The following is a 14,892-nucleotide window of genomic DNA, read 5'->3' on the forward strand; positions in this document are numbered from 1 at the left end:
CAACATAATTTGACAATTTTTCTTAATTCAAGGAGGATTGATTAAAGGATACAGTGAGCTCACAGAATCAGTGGGGCGGCTGGAGGACTTTGTCTGGGAGATTAGTAGAAACCAGACATCGCCGGATTCAGGGCTGGAGTGGGTAGGGGGCAGGATTACATTTGCCTTTTAGTGGGACCCTGCTGCTCCTTTTATCTTTGCCCGACCCGGAGCTATTTTTAATTTTTTGAGGAGTCTCCCCTATTTCTCAGTGCACACCCAAAGGAATTGACATCAGGGTCTCGTGAAGACCTCTGCACCCCCACATTGACTGCGGCACTATTGACAGCAGGGAGGAGTTGGAAACGACGTAAAGGCCCATCCATGAAAGGGATGGATAAAGATGTGGGGTGTGCATATCACGGGACTTTATTCTGCCTTCATAGGAAGGATATCCTGCCATTTGTGACATGGGTGACCCTGGAGGACATCCGGCCAAGTGAAATAAGCCACACAGAGGAGGACAAATGCTGCATGATCTCACTTGCATGAGGAAATCTAAAGCGGTCCAACAGATCAAAGCAGAGAGTGGAATGGTGATTGCCAGAGACTACGGGAGGGAAAATGAGGAGGATGCGGTCAAGGGCACAAAGTTCAGTTATGCAGGATGAATTAAGTCTAGAGACCTGCCTATAATGAAAAATATTGTATTGTGCATTTAAAAATTTGCTAAGAGGGGTACCTGCATGGCTTAGTAGTTGAGCGTCTGCCTTCGGCTCCAGGCGTGATCCCGGGGTCCTGGGATTGAGTCCCATATCAGGGACCCCAAAGGGAGCCTGCTTCTCCCTCTGCCTGTGTCTCTGCCTCTCTCTCTCTCTCTCTGTGTCTCTCATGAATAAATAAATAATATTTTTTTAAAAAATTGCTAAGAGGATAGATCTTATGTTAAGTGTTCTTATCACAACACAATAATAATAACTAAAGAGGGTGAAAGGAATAAAAAACAAAATAAGCCCCGTCTAGCACGGAATGTGGACCACCCCCCCCCCCCAACACCTGCAGGGAGAGAGAAGCAGTGCTCAGAGTGGTAGGCAGCAGGTTGTCTCTCACTCGGGGATGACATCTGGGGCGTTTCCTCAGAGCCAGGAGACAGGCGGGAACTGGACAGTCAAAATATAACAAGCAGGGCTTCCCAAAATCCATATACATTCTTCGACACACCCAGAATCCCAGAAACATCGTTCAGACAGTGAAGATTGCAGCCCTGACTCACAAAGGCAGAGTCTCCAGTGTCTGCTCCCTGCCCCCGTCCTAGGCTTACTGGGCACCACCCAATTCTCTCCTTCACCATGGTCACGGGCACATCTCCATCATCTGAAACCCACTGATAACAGTGAATTTAACTGTCCCTAGAGAAGACCATATAGATGGTTTTACAAACAAGGGGAGGAACAAGGAAGTTAGTTCTGGAACAAGCAAGGAAATATGAGTCAGCATGTGCTTCTGCAACAGTGTTGGCCCCACGACACCCTTCAGCCACTCCATGCTCACCATGCCCTCAGGAGCCCTTAGCTTGTTGCCTTCCTTACTGGGTGACCCAACGCACACCTTCATTTCTGAGGATCTTGAGATCTTCCTGGTCCAGCCAGTGTGTTATTGCTGCTGCTTCATTAATTTTGATAGGCTATAGAATGTGGGGAGGCAAGACAGAGGATCCCTTGCTAATTGGGATGGGTTTCTTCTGCCCATCCCCTAACTCTAAACACCACCCCCACCCCCAACTTACCCAGAGATTTGCAGAGACTGAGATACCAGGAGGCAATCTCAGCCTCTACTCAATGGAACCACCATTGTGCCTGCTGATGGAAGCAGCCCTCCCATGGGGCGGGCAATTTCTACATCCAGGGTCCCCGACTGAGTGGCAAGAAGAAAAATGCTTGTGAGCAGGTCATTCCGTTTATAAGTGAAAGTGAAAGCAACTGCTTTTTTCACTTTTATGGTTATGACTGGAACCAGGTCCTGTAAACCGGTACGCTGGGGAATCAGCCAAGATGCAGCCCTGGAGGCCCGTCAGTCAGCTGGACAGGCCACCGCCCCTGGAGAACAGCTGCCATCGCCACGGCAGAATCCAGCTGCTCCTTTACCTTCGCCCTACTTGTTCCTGCTTGTGTCTTGGGTTGGAGGATTGCATTGCCTGAGTCCAAGGCTGATGCCTCTGAGCAGGCTGGGCATCCTCCCCCTTCATCCATGAGCAGCCTGTGGTCATGAGTCCAGGATATAACAGCTGATTCTGCAGTTGACATGCTCATTCTTGAGTCCCAAAGAGTTTACAGAAGCAAGGAGGGACCCCTGAGAGCTTCTGGCCATGTGCTCTCAATTTTCTTTTTAGTGCTGGTGAAGCAGACTCCAAGGGGCTCACGTGGTTAATTCCTGGCAGAACTGGAATTAAGATCGCACCTTGAGAACATGTGAATCCCACACATTCTGGTTATTCGGGTCATGTTGCAAAAGCAGAACCGCGGCAGGTTTTTCTTCTATGACAGTTGGCATAGGAAAAGCATATGGGAGCAGCACACTGCGTCTCCCCTGCCAGCAGCTAGCTCAGTGACAGAGCGGGTGTGCGCTCATGAAAGCACTTTAATAGCCACACAACCACTGGTAGGTATTTTAGGGTTAGTATTCAAAATAGGCAAGAGAAATTTAAAATAAAAAAAAAATTAGGGAAGAGTAAACCTCCCGCCTGTAATAGGTTAGGCCAAGTTTTCTTCTTAAGCTACTTTTTAAAGTCATTTTTATCACCCTAAGAACTAGCGGCGCAGAATCATAGCATCTGTAAGCTGAATGGGGTCCAGGCCAAGCTGGTAATGACACAGATGAAGGGACCAGGCTCGGAGCCGGGCTGCCCCGGGGCTCATCCTGACCTGGTACCCAGGCATGGCCTGAGGCCCACACCGATCGAAGGCCCACACTCGGCCAGCATCACATTTGATTTTACAGAGACATAACAGTCATGTTTGCTGCTCTACTGCAGAAGGTAGTCTCATGACTTTATTAGTAAGAATGCATTAAAATGGCATTTTTAAAAGAAATTTTCCCAACTGTAAATATGAACATGTGAACATTTTTGGTGCTGTACACTCAGTACTATCAACTATGAGGACCGAAGGGGGACAATGAAAGGAGGAAAAAAAAAACCCAAAATCCCAACCCTCTCCTTTCTCCTTTCTCCATGAAAATGTATCTCAGAATAACTGGGCTTACAAAAGCTTGAGATACAAAGGCTGATGATGAAAACTCTGTGATTGGGATAGCTCCAATTAGACACTTTCTAAAATATTTTTCTTTCTTCTGACTAAAGTATTTTAAGCTGCAGAGGAGCTCGTTAGCTGTAATGGGACTCATCGAGGGCTGCTTCTTGAGACAGCACGGAGCCAGCCTGCAGCCAGGCATGGGGGGGTGTGGGTACTGGTGGGGCAGCCTGTCCGAGGCCCTGAAACCCCACAGGTGTAAAGCTGATGTGAGGACACAGGGGGACATGCGGGGAGGAACAGAGGTGACTCTCAGGGAAAATCATGAGTCAGGGGCCGAAAAATCTTGGGTTTGGCCCAGTCCCCAGCCCTGGGCGAACCTGGCAATGTCACCAAATCTCTCCAGAATCTCTCAGAAAATGTCTCACCATGAAGGCTACTTTCTCCACCAGCTCTGCCACTCGGTTTTCATCACTGAATCCATTTGCTGCAATTTACTATGTAAACTTTTTATATTCTTCATTAAATCTCAGGAGCATTGGACTTGTCACTTATCTTGACATCAGAGCTCTACAGAATTGCTTCAATTAATGAAAAATACCATATAGCATGATATCGTGTATCTGAGGAGACTGCCTTTCTGTCCTAACGTTATTCATTGATTACTAGATTTATCTGCACATGGTTAACCTATCTCAAAAGTGGGCTAATGTTATTCAGCATAGTAATATTTCTAATACAGTGTGTCAAAAGTTACATTAAATTCTCCCTGAAATAGAGTCTACTTTTAAAAATTGTGCTTCTCTTATTATGTTACCAATGATAAAATGACTGCCTCAAAGTCGGCATTGTCTTGAACAGGTGAACATTCTCAAAAAAAACAAACAAAAAACTTCTATATAGATTTTTTCTTATTTTAGCACATTTCTGTTTTAAATGTTTTGTTTTGAAATAATTAGAGATTGCCCAAAAGTTGCAAAAATAGAGCAAAGAGGTTCCATGTAATCTTTATCCAGTTTTCCCAAATGGGTAGATCTTATGTAACAATAGAATACTTATCAAAACAAGGAAACTGGCATCTATACAATATATGTGTGTCATTTTGTTAAATGTATAGCTACCCTCATAATCTGGATACAAACTGCTCCATCACCACCAAGATCTCCTCCTGCCTCCCTTTACAGTTACACACACCTCCCCGGCTTAGCCCTGTCCACCTCCCTACACCCTGGCCACCACTTACCTGTTTCCTTTTTTTATCACATTGTCATTTCAAGAATGCTATATAAACGTATTCATACAATATGTGCCCTTCAATAGTCAACTTAAAGATTAGCTTTCTTTAATTCAGCATAATGTCTTTGAGATCCATCCGAATACTCACACGTATCAATAGTGGGTCCATTTGATTGTAGCATAGTAGTCCACAGGATTGATATACAATAGTTTGCTTAACCATTCACTTATTCTAGAAAATTTGGTTGATTCCAGCTTATGGCTATTACAAATAAAGCGGTTATAAACAACCACGTGCAGATATTTGCATGGACTTAAGTTTTAATTTCACTTGGACAGAAGCCTAGAAGTGCCATCCCTAGAATAAACCCCACTTGGACACAGTGTATAATTCTTTTAATATATTGTCAAATTCTATTTGCTAATGTTTTGTTAAGGACTTGTACATCTATGTTTATAGGGGCTATTGATCTATCATCTTCCTTTTTTTGTATAGTCTGGGTTTTATAAGATTTTATTTAAATTCCAATCAGTCAAGATGCAGTGTTATTAGTTTCAGATGTACAATATAGTGATTCAACACTTCCATACATCACCTAGTGCTCAACACAAGGGCACTCTTCCATCCCCATCCCCTGTTTTCCCCATATCCCACTGGTGACCATCAGTGTCTTCTCTAGAGTGAAGAGTCTGGTTATCACAAGAGAAAAAACAAGAACCATATGATCCTCTCAATAGATGCAGAGAAAGCATTTGACAAAATACAGCATCCATTCCTGATCAAAACTCTTCAGAGTGTAGGGATAGAGGGAACATTCCTCAGCATCTAGAAAGCCATCTACGAAAAGCCCGCAGCAAATATCATTCCCAATGGGGAAAAAATGGGAGCCTTTCCCCTAAGATCAGGAACATGGCAGGGATGTCCACTCTCACTACTGCTAATCAAATACTATTAAAAGTCCTAGCCTCAGCAATCAGGCAACAAAAAGAAATAAAAAGCATTCGAATTGGCAAAGAAGAAGCCAAACTCTCCCTCTTTGCATATGACATGATACTGTACGTAGAAAACCCAAAAGACTCCACCCCAAGATTGCTAGAAGTCATGCAGCAATTTGGCAGTGTGGCAGGATACAAAATCAATGCCCAGAAATCAGTGGCATTTCTATACACTAACAATGAGACTGAAGAAAGAGAAATTAAGGAGTCAATCCTATTTACAATTGCACCCAAAAGCATAAGATACTGAGGAATAAACCTAACCAAAGAGGTAAAGGATCTATACCCTAAAAACCACAGAACACTTCTGAAAGAAATTGAGGAAGACACAAAGAGATGGAAAAATATTCCATGCTCATGGATTGGCAGAATTAATATTGTGAAAATGTCAATGCTACCCAGGGCAATTTACACACTTAATGCAATCCCTATCAAAATACCATGGACTTTCTTCAGGGAGTTGTAACAAATCATCTTAAGATTTGTGTGGAATCAGAAAAGACCCTGAATAGCCAGGGGAATATTGAAAAAGAAATTCAGAGCCGGGAGCATCACAATGACGAATTTCAAGTTGTACTGCAAAGCTGTGATCACCAAGACAGTATGGTACTGGCACAAAAACAGACACATAGATCAATGGAACAGAATAGAGAAGCCAGAAATGGGCCCTCAACTCTATGGTCAACTAATATTCAACAAAGCAGGAAAGACTATCCACTGGAAAAAGGACAGTCTCTTCAATAAATGGTGCTAGGAAAATTGGACAGCCACATGCAGAAGAATGAAACTAAACCATTCTCTTATACCAGACACAAAGATAAACTCAAAATGGATGAAAGATCTAAATGTGAGACAAGAATCCATCAAAATTCCAGAGGAGAACACAGGCAACACCCTTTTTGAACTTGGCCACAGCAACTTCTTGCAAGATACATCTATGAAGGCAAGGGAAACAAAAGCAAAACTGAATTATTGGGACTTCATCAAGATTTAAAGCTTCTGCACAGCAAAAGAAACAGTCAACAGAACTAAAAGACAACCTACAGAATGGGAGAAGATATTTGCAAATGACATATCAGATAAAGGGCTAGTATCCAAGATCCATAAAGAACTTACTAAACTCAACAGCAAAGAAACAAACAATCCAATCATGAAGTGGGCAAAAGACATGAACAGAAATTTGACAGAGGAAGAGATAGACATGGCCAATAAGCACATGAGAAAATGCTCCGCATCCCTTGCCATCAGGGAAATACAAATCAAAACCACAAGGAGATACCACCTCACACCAGTGAGAATGGGGAAAATTAACAAGACAGGAAACAACAAATGTTGGAGAGGATATGGAGGAAGGGAAACCCTCTTGCCCTGTTGGTGGGAATGTGAACTGATGCAGCCACTCTGGAGAACTGTGTGGAGGTTCCTCAAAGAGTTAAAAATAGACCTGCCCTACAACCCAGCAATTGCACTGCTGGGGATTTACCCAAATATACAGATGCAGTGAAACACCGGGACACCTGCACCAAGATGTTTATAGCAGCAATGTCCACAATAGCCAAACTGTGGAAGGAGCCTCAGTGTCCATCGAAAGATGAATGGATAAAGAAGATGTGGTTTATGTATACAATGGAATATTACTCAGCCATTAGAAATAACAAATGCCCACCATTTGCTTCAACGTGGATGGAACTGGAGGGTTCCAGTGAAATAAGTCAATGCTGAGTGAAATAAGTCAATAGGAGAAGGACAAACATTATATGGTCTCATTCATTTGGAGAATATAAAAAATATGAAAGGGAATAAAGGGGAAAGGAGAGAAAATGAGTGGGAAATATCAGAGAGGGTGACAAAACATGAGAGACTCCTAATTCTGGGAAACAAACAAGGGGTGGTGGAAAGGGAGTTGGGAGGGGGGATGGGGTGACTGGGTGACAGGCACTGAGGGGGGCACTTGACGGGATGAGCACTGGGTGTTATGCTATATGTTGGCAAACTGAACTCCAATAAAAAATATACCAAAAAAAAAAGTCTGGTTATCATAACAAGGTAATACTATTTATAAGATGAATTGAGAACTATTCCTATTTTTTCGACTTTCTGGAAGGGATTTTGTAGATCAGTGCTAATTCTTCTTCAAACATTTGGTAGAATTCTGCAGTGAAAACATCTGGGGCTAGAGATTTTGTTTTTGGAGGTTTTCTAAATGTTAAATTAGATATCCTTAATAGGTTATGAGCTATTCAAATGATGTGTTCCATATTGAGTGAGTTGTGGTAATTTCTGGTTTATGTGGGGGTTTAACCATAAATTGATCCATTTTCTCTAAATTATCAAATGTATGCAAGTGGAATTGTTCCAAGTGTTTTATTACCATTGTCATGTCTTCAGGGTCTGTAGTGATGTCCCATAGTCCAGATATGGGTAATTTGAGATCTCAATCACTCTCTCTCTCTCTCTCTCTCTTTGCCAGTTACTAGAAGATCGTTAATTTTCTGATCTTTTCAAAGAATCAGCTTATTTCCATTGCTTTCCTCTATTATTCTTTTTTCTATTTTATTCATTTCCACTCTTATTATTCCCTTCCTTCTGCTTCCTTTGGTTTTATTTTGTAACGATTCTTTTAGTTCCTTGATATGATACCTTAGATTTTTTTTTTAATTTCAGACTTTTCTTCTTTTCTAATTAGCATTTTATAAAATAAATTTCTTTCTCAACAAAGGCTTTACCTCTGTTCCACAAAGTTTGATATGTTATATTTTTATTTTTGTATAGCTTACTGAATTTTATCATTTCCCTTGAAATTCCTTCTAAGTGGAAAATTTCCTTTTATCTTTATTTTGTATTTCCAGCTTGATTCCAGTTTAATTGAAGAATATATTCTACATGATGTAAATTATTTTAAAGTTGTCAAGGTTAATTTTATCACCTAGGATATGGTCTATTTTGTTTATGTTCTGACAAGAATGTGTTTTCTTGGGGGGATCCCTGGGTGGCTCAGTGGTTTAGCACCTGCCTTTGGCCCAGGGCGTGATCCTGGAGTTCCAGAATTGAGTCCCACATCAGGCTCCCTGCATGGAGCCTGCTTCTCCCTCTGCCTCTCCCTCTCTCTCTCTCTCTCTCTCTCTCCCTCTGTGTGTGTGGTGTCTCATGAATAAATAAACAAAATCTTAAAAAAAAAAAAAAAAAAAAAAGAATGGGGGCAGCCCAGGTGGCTCAGGGGTTTAGCACTGCCTTCGGCCCAGGGCGTGATCCTGGAGACCCAGGATCAAGTCCCATGTCAGGCTCCCTGCATGGAGCCTGCTTCTCCCTCTGCCTCTCTCTTTCTCTCTCTGTGTCTCTCATGAATAAATAGATATAAATCTTTTTTTAAAAGAAGAAAAAAAAGAATGTGTTTTTTAAATTTTTTTAATTGGAGTTTAATTTGCCAACATATAGCATAACACCCAGTGCTCATCCCATCAAGTGCCCCCCTCAGTGCCCGTCACCCAGTCACTCCCACCTCAGCCCACCTCCCTTTCCACCACCCCTTGTTTGTTTCCTAGAGTTAGGAGTCTCTCATGTTCTCTCTCTCTCTGATATTTCCCACTTATTTTCTCTCCTTTCCCCTTTATTCCCTTTCACTAAAAAAAGAATATGTTTTCTGCTCTTGACCAGCAGAGTAGTCTATAGAATCAATCAAATCCTGTTGATTCATGATGCTGTTGAGTTATTCTATATCCTGACTGATTTTCTGTATAGTTTTTATATCAACTGTTGAAAGAGGGATGTTGAGGATTTCAACTATAACTGTTGATTTGTATATTTCTCCTTTCAGTTCTATCCGTTTTGGCTCTGTTGTTTGGTGCATATACATTTAGGACTGTTATGTATTTTTTAGTAGAATTGACCCTTTTGTTATTATATAATGTCTGGCTCTGTGAGGGCTTGAAGTAGAACAAGATATGGAGGAATTTCTCCAGAAATTTGTCTTTTTTTTCTTGTCTCATTGCTTAAGCTGGGACATCTCATTTCATTTTCTCCTGCCCTCAGACTGGGACTTATACCAGCATCTCCCCTTGTTCTAAGGCCTTTGGACTTGAACTGAATTACATCACCAGCTTTCCTGGGTCTCCAGCTTGCAGATGACAGACTGTGGAACTTCACAGCCTCCAGAATAATGTCAGTCAATCACTCATAATAAATTTCCTTTCATATGTATAAATGTGAATTTAAATATATATATATATCCCCTACTGGTTTTATTTCTCTGGAGAAATTTGATTAATATGGATTTTGGTGTTGACAGTGGTTCTAGAAAAATGCAGTTAAAAGAATAAGTTTTATTAGCATGGGTGGCTCAGCAGTTTAGTGCCTGCCTTCAGCCTAGGGCATGATCCTGGAGACCCGGGATTGAGTCCCACATCAGGCTCCCTGCACGGAGAGAGGGAGCTTGTGTCTCTGCTTGTGTCTCTGCCTCTCTCTCTCTCTCTCTCTCTCTCGTGAAAATTAAAACCTTAAAAAAAAAAAGAAAAAGTTTTCTGAATTGTTTCTAGAGTTTCTGGAATTGGTTCTCTAATCCGATCAGATTTTGAGGTGTGACTGTATCTATTTCTAGTAGTAAAGGGAGCACTGATAGTCCATGGTGTGAAATATTTATGGAGATATGCAAAATATCTGTACTGGATACTCTAAATATTATAAAGAGCTAAATGACTCTATATATAATACTTCTAAACATTTTTGGAAAATGAATGTATATGATTTTGGTTGATTGCTCTTAATGTCATTGAACAAGATGTTAAAAGAAAAGAATGAGCTTAGGGATTTGAATTCCCAAGTCAAGTGCCACATAAATGACCTAAGAGTATCTATGTATGTCCTAAAGGAGACCATTACCTCCTGCTGCTACAGGGTTGACAATCAAGCAAAGAACCTCATCATGCAACTGGTTGAATTACAATGCAAGTTGAACTGTCAGCCTTGAAGGGTAGTCAGTCTACTGTTAAAGTGAGGGCATTGATCAGGAAACAATGGAATCCTCTAAATTGGGATGGGGACTTGTAGGAAGATCGAGATGAAGCGAGGAGCATTCACCTCTAAACTATGGTGAGGCTCTTTTACCGTCAGTATTGTCCTCCTCATGCCCAGCACAAGTGGTCTCTACAATATGTGACTCATAAGGAAGCGTGCTATACTCCAAAATAACTACTTTAGTCTCATAATTTATACAGACAAAATCTGGAGGAACATGTGTGGAAGTGGATACAAAGGATATGACATATTGGAAGAAGGAACTCATTATTAAGGTTGGATCTGAACTTATGGGCAAAACCCTAAGTAGAGTTTCTGCATTTAATGCTGCAGCTCAGGGAATTAGAAAGGGCTATAACTGATTGGTTGGTTGACTGAAACATGGACCCACCATGAGTGCATTGGAAGTTCTGGACATACCTTGGTTTCGTGTAAAGGGAGAAATTCAAGTCTTAGAGAGATTGGTTGTTAGAGTGACTTTGTCATGTAAAACCTACTCACCCCACCAGAGGGATCCAGGAAGCATACTTTCCACCAAATGAGGAATACATTTGTGAGGGGAGCTCTAGCATCCTTGAAGAGTTCTGTGATTACTTTCTCTGAAGGCCTGCCCTCATAGTGGGAATTATAGTCACTGGATTGGGAAACCTAAATGCAATAGAATAATTGGCTCCTGGGATGGAAGGGACCAAGTGGCAGCATTCAACCACCAAAGGCAAAGTATGACTACTCTAATGGACAGCAGAGTCAAAGCAAAAATCAGAAAAGTCTGACCCAGGCAAACCTATGGCATTGGCTAATTGATCACAGTGTTTCTAGAAATGAATTGGATATAAAGCCTACTAAGTTCTTATGTGAGCTGTATAAGTAGAAGAGTTTTAGATCAAGTGAATAAAAGTCTAAACTAACTCATAAAAAGGAAAGTCACAGCTCCTCAATCGATTCCCAGACATGAGCAGAAGCTCTTGAATGAAGGGAAGGCTGGGTCTCCAATTTAATAATGAATTTAATATTGTTAATCTTTGTCCCAGCCTTCCCTAAAGAGACTCATGACCTTTTACCGGAGTAATCATGACTTGGGGAAAAGGATATGAGCAGAACTTTAAAGCACTACTGGACACTGGCTCTTAAGTGATTCTATTTCAAGTGACCCAAAACATCATAGAAGCCCAAAAATCAGAATAAAGGCTTATGGAGGTCAAATGATCAATGGACTTTTACCATCTCACAGTGGGCCTAGCAGGTCCCCAAACAAGTCCTGTGGTTATTTCCCCACTTCCAGAATGTATTTTGGAATAGACATAACTCAGCAACTAGCAGAATCCCTACGTTTGTCCCCTGACCTGTGGAGTGATGACTACACCTGTGGAAGAGGCCAAGTGGGAGCCACTAGAGCCATTGTATCTACCTAGGAAAATAGAAAAGCAAGAGTACCACCACATTCCCAGAGGGACAACAGGGGTCAGTGCAGGACTTGAAAGATGCAGGAGGAAGTGGTTCCACCGCATTCTATGTGGCTTAGAGAGTGGCAGTGAATTATGGTACGCTTAACCAGGCAGTGACTCCAAGGGCAGCTGCTGTGCCAGATGTGGCTTCCTTGCTTGAGCAATTTAACACATCCTCCAGTATCTAGCAAGCAGCTATTGATCTGGCAAATGTCTTTTTCTCCATACATGCCCATCAGGCCTACACCAGATGCAATGCAGTTCTTTCTCAGCTGGCAAGGACAGCAATGTGTCTTCACTCTCCTACCTCAGGGGCATATCAACTCTCCAGCCTAATCTAGTTCTCAGGGGCCTTGATAGGCTTTCCCTTCCACAGGATAGCACAGCTGTTCATTATGTTGATGACATTACGTTGACTGAACCTAGTGGGAAAGAAGTAATGGCTTTCTACTCTAGATTTATGCAAGACACTGGTGTGTCAGAGGTGGGAAATAAATCAGACAAAATGCAGAGGCCTTTTACCTCAGTGAGATTTGTAGAGGTCCAGTGGTGTGGAGCATGATGAGAGATTCCTTCTAAGCTGAAGGCTAAGTTGTTGTATCTGACCCTTCCTGCAACCATGAAGGAACCATGAAGGAGGCATGATGCCTAGTGGCCCTCTTTGGATTCCGGAGGGTACGTGTTCCTCATGTGAGTGTGTTACTCCAGCCTTTTTGTCAAGCGACTCAAAAAGCTGCTAGTTTTGAGTGAGACCCAGAACAGGAGAAGGCTCTGGAATAGGTCCGTGCTGCTATACAAGCTGCTCTGCCGCTTGGGCCATATGATGCACCACTGGGACCATATGGTACTTGAAGTACCAGTGGCAAATAGGGTTGCTGTTTGGAGTCTTTTTTGTTTTTTAGAGAGAGATTTTATTTATTTATTTATTCATGAGAAACACACAGAGAGAGAGAGGCATAGAGGGAGAGAAATAGAGGGAGAAGCAGGCTCTGCTTGGGGAACCCAATGTGGGACTCGTTCCCGGGACTCCGGGATCACACACTGAGCTGAAGACAGATGCTCAACCACTGAGCCACTCAGGTGTCCCTATTGTTTGGAGTCTTTTGCAGGCCCTTACATGTAAATCAAAGAACAGGCCTTAAGGGTTTGGGAGCAAGGCTCTTCTATCATCCATAGATAACTACTCTCATTTTGAGAAACAGCTCTTAGCCTGCAACTGGGCCAAGAGACTGAACACTTACTCATGACACTAAGTTACCATGTGACCTAACCTGTTCGTCATTAATGGAGTACTACCCTACCCATAAAGTTGGGCTTGCACAGCAGCACCCCATCATCAAATGGGGGTGCTATACACACACACACACACACACACACACACACACACACATATGATCAGTACAGAGCAGGTCCTAAAGGCACAAAGAAGTGACATGGAGATGTGACCCAAATACCCATGGCTCCACCCCTGCTAGACTGCTATTTCTCTCTCAGCGTGCACATAGGGCCTCTCAAGGAGTTCCCTAAGATTAGTTGACAAAGAAAGAAAAGACCCAGTCCTGATTACAGGATGGCTCTGCTTACTATACTGGCCCTACCCAAAAGTGGAGTGCCACACTCTCTGGGGACATCCTTGCAGGATTTTGATGAAGAAAACTTCCCCCAGTGGGCAGAACTTGAGGCAGTTTACCCGGGTGAAGGATAAATTCTTGGAAGGAGAGATATCTAGACATGTGATTCTATACTGAATCATGGGCTGTGGCCAATGGTTTGGCTGGATGATCAGGGACTTGAAATGGAAAATTTCAAGCACATGATTGGAAAATTGGTATATGGATAAACTACCCTGAATGGGTCAAAAATTGAAGATATTTGTTTTTCATGTGAATTTTCACCAAAGGATCACCTCAGCAGAGGAGTATTTTAATAATCAAGTACATAAAATGACTTGTTCTGTGGATACGAGTCAGCCTCTTTCCCCAGCCACCCTTGTCATTGCCCAATGAGCTTATCAACAGAGTGCTCATGGTAGCATGATGGAGGTTATGCATGTGCTCAGCAACATGAACTTCCATTTACCAAGGCCAACCTGGCTCTGCTCACCACTGAGTGCCAGCCTGCCAGCAGCAGAGTCCAGCACTGTCTCCAATATGGCCCAGTCCCCAGGGTGATAAGCCAGCTAGTTGGTAGCAGATTGATAACAATGGATAGCTTCCATCCTGGAGGGGACTACATTGTGTGCTTACTGAAATAGACACTTGTTCAGGATACAGATTTGTCTTCCCTGCATGCAGTACTTTTGCCAAAACTATTATCTCTGGACTTACAGAATGCCTTATCCATTGCCATGGTATTCCACACAGCATTTCTCCTCATTAAGAAGCACATATCATAAACAGACAAAGTGTTGTGATGGGCCTACGGTTATGGAATTTGTGGTCTTACCATGTTCCTCACCATCCTGAAGCAACTGCTTAACAGAACGATGAACATTGAAAACCCAGTAACAGTGTTGCTTGGGTGGCAAGATTCTCTAGGGGGTCATATGTGATCTTAATCAGTACCTGATACGTGGTGCTATTTCTCCCATAGCCAGGGTTCACAGGGGCAGGAATCAAGAGGTCAAAATGGAAGTAGTAGCATTGTTACCCCAAATGAACCTTTAGAAAAGTTTTGCTTTGGGCAGCCTGGGTGGCTCAGCGGTTTAGTGCTGCCTTCAGCCCAGAGCGTGATCCTGGAGACCCGGGATCAAGTCCCACGTCAGACTCCCTGCATTGAGCCTGCTCCTCCCTCTGCCTGTGTCTCTGCCTCTCTCTCTGTGTGTGTCTCTCATGAACAAATAAATAAAATCTTAAAAAAAAAAAAGAAAAGTTTTGCTTCTTGTTCTCATGACCTTATGCTCTGCTGGTCTTAGCTCCAAAGGGATGAATGCTTCTAACAAGGAGACACAAGAATTCCATTTAAATGTGAGTTAAGAC

The sequence above is a fragment of the Canis lupus genome, chromosome 1 (assembly GCF_003254725.2).
Source record: "Canis lupus dingo isolate Sandy chromosome 1, ASM325472v2, whole genome shotgun sequence".
NCBI lineage: Eukaryota > Metazoa > Chordata > Mammalia > Carnivora > Canidae > Canis > Canis lupus.